At 42.7% G+C, this 2,902-nt stretch overlaps 1 pseudogene; it reads left to right on the forward strand.

The window, feature by feature from the left end:
- The first annotated feature begins 209 nt into the window (after positions 1–209).
- Positions 210–2,302, forward strand: LOC125555023 (annotated as a pseudogene).
- Positions 2,303–2,902: the final 600 nt, after the last annotated feature.

Genomic DNA, 2,902 nt, shown 5'->3' on the forward strand with positions numbered 1-2,902 from the left:
GCAGGCTGGCCGGGTTAGTTAGATAGGTTGCTTGTAAACACAATAATTAGATCAATAGAACTACGGAAAAGCTGGGGAGTCCGCCCGGCGCAAAAACACACTGTCTTCTTCCTCTCATTCATCTCTCTCGCCCTACTCGATCGCCTCAACAACGACAAGAGGTAAATTTTAGAGATGTAATTGGGGATTGATATAAGAGATGCAGGCTCATGGCCGAGGTCATTAACGCCATCGAAGGGAAGGTGCTCCTGGATGGCACAGTGCGCCCGCTGGATGGTGACGCACATGCCCTACTCCAAGAGGCGGGTGGAGTACAGCCGGGGCACCAGTGCCATTACCTTCTGGAGTTTTCTTACTTGGTCTTGTTCTGTTACAGCACTTCTCAAATGCTGAGTTTCCATGTTCAATCATGCAAAGTCCATCTGACCACTTCCTGAGAGCAATCAATACAGACTTCGACAGAATCATAGCCATGTGCAAAAATCTGCAGGTATCTTTTGATTTTTACTCTTACATAATTTCTGATATTATCTTCAGTCATTTTACTCAATTTGATGGCAAAATGTTCCTTTGTTGTGAGAGATAAAAAGCTTTGTAGTTATTAACAGGATGATCAAGGGGATTTCTCATGAGTGAGCATGGACACTGCTGTGGCAATCCGGACACTAGAAGCAACATACAAATCATCGGCTGAAGCTGCCTCTGTTGAATTGATGATTGCAAATTGATTGAGAAGGTACTAATGCTCCACACCCTAGAATAATGAAAATGCCATCTATGTCACCCCTTCCACAAACACATAATTGATACTTATATTCCTGAGTAGGAATTCTACAATCAACCATGTTAGATTGAGAAATAGGACACTGCAATATCCATGAACCATGATAGTGAATAAACTATTGTCTACATGGTGTGATGCAGGAAGGTCCTTACTTGAAAAGCAAAGGCAAAGCCAGTGATGCAGCGAGAATTGGGATTCTCACTTGGAGATCATTGCTAATTATGTCAAGAGACTGGAAGTACTTCTGGAGCAGGCTTGTCTTGTATATGCTGCTTGCCCTCTCAATTGGCACCATATTTATCGACATTGGTCATTCATTGTCATCTGTAGTGGTTAGTGTCACTGCAGCATTATGTTCCGATTTATTGGATATTTTTATTTCTTGATTAAATTTACTGTTTTTATGATTTGAGGCTCAATGTTCACTTTGTTTTGACAGGTTAGGATTTCTGCGATATTTGTGTTTGTTTCATTTCTCGTCCTTTTGAGTGTTTGTGGAGTACCTGCTCATATTGATGAGATCAAAGTCAGTTTGTTTTTAATCTTCCAAGCAGAATCGCAACATTATGGCCACATCCTTCCTAATAAATTTTATTTCTAAAATTGTGATTTATTGCTGAATGATGTCTTCTTATTCACCGTAGACTTTGTAAAATCATAGCAATATTAGGTACTAACATTTAATTCCGTCTATGCAGATATATTCCCATGAGGATTCAAATCGGCATTCTGGGACATTGGTTTTCCTGCTGGGCCACTTCCTATCCAGCATCCCCTTCCTATTTCTGGTGTCCATTTCGTCGTCGTTGGTTTTCTACTTCCTGATAGGCCTCAGGAATGAGTTCAGCTTCCTTATGTACTTTATAATCACCATCTTTACGTGCCTGTTGGCTAACGAGGCACTTATGATGATTGTTGCCTACATCTGGCTTGAAACTTACAAGTGCACCTTAACCTTGATTTGCTTATATGTGAGTTTCCATCTTGGTCTTCTTTCAAGTGGGCACAAATATCGAATGTACCAACATTAAATAACCATGGCTACTTCAGGTTGTCATGATGCTGGTGGCTGGGTATTTTCGGATCCGAGACGCAATACCAGTGGCCGTGTGGAACTATCCGCTGTCCTACATTTCATTCCATACATACGCTGTCCAGGTAAGTTATATATGGCCATCGTATGTAACCTACATAAACTCTATGCCCATCTTGCTTCAACTGGGTCAGGCGTGCTCACGAGCAATGCTGCTGCAGGGCTTGGTCGAGAACGAGTATGTCGATACATCATTTGCAGTTGGGGCTACAATGACGATACCCGGCGTGCAGGCTGTCCGAGGCTCGTATGGCATATCATCGTCGACAGGTGCAAAGTGGATGAATCTCCTTGTTTTGTTCCTGATGGCGATCGGCTACCGGGTCGTCTTGTACGTTTTACTTCGTCTAGATGTGAGGAGACATGTGAGGCTTGGCAAGCGCTCCTGCTGGCCCAGCATCCACACTAGTGCAGCTCCAAAGTGAGTTAGCCCTGAGCCGCCGAGTGTGCTGATGCTGTAAGAAGACTCTTTTTGTGTTTGGGTGTGACTGTTCATATGCATGTATACATGTGTGATTGCTTCCTAGGTAGGCATATCTGACGCATCCAAAGTAGAAGAGAAACATGAAGAGAATTGGGGTAACATATATACTGTATGTATCATGGTTAATTTGAGAACTGAAGAAATGAATCATGATTTGGTCATTTACTCTCTTGTCCATTCCTTTTTGGCACTGAGTATTGCTTCCTTTGTGGCCTTGTTGTCTCTCACAAGTTTGATCTTCTTGGTTGGATCTGATGACATTGACGGTTGAGTAATGATCCCCTCTTGAAGGTGTTTTCTTTGAGTGTTGTAGACGATGGGGCTCGGCACGTCTGGGGCTGTGCCAACAGGCATTTCCATGTCAGTAGGTTTGTGGCATTGTAGATGATGTTGAATGTGCCTGAGATGAAGCTTGGCATTGTAGTCATTGAGCAATAACAGATTGTCTCTTGTTAAATCCATTGGTGCTTATGAATGTACTCCCTCCGTTCCGAATTACTTGTCTTAGATTTGTCTAGATACGGATGTATCTAGACTCATT

Source organism: Triticum urartu, chromosome 4 (genome assembly GCF_003073215.2).
Source record: "Triticum urartu cultivar G1812 chromosome 4, Tu2.1, whole genome shotgun sequence".
NCBI classification, from domain to species: domain Eukaryota; kingdom Viridiplantae; phylum Streptophyta; class Magnoliopsida; order Poales; family Poaceae; genus Triticum; species Triticum urartu.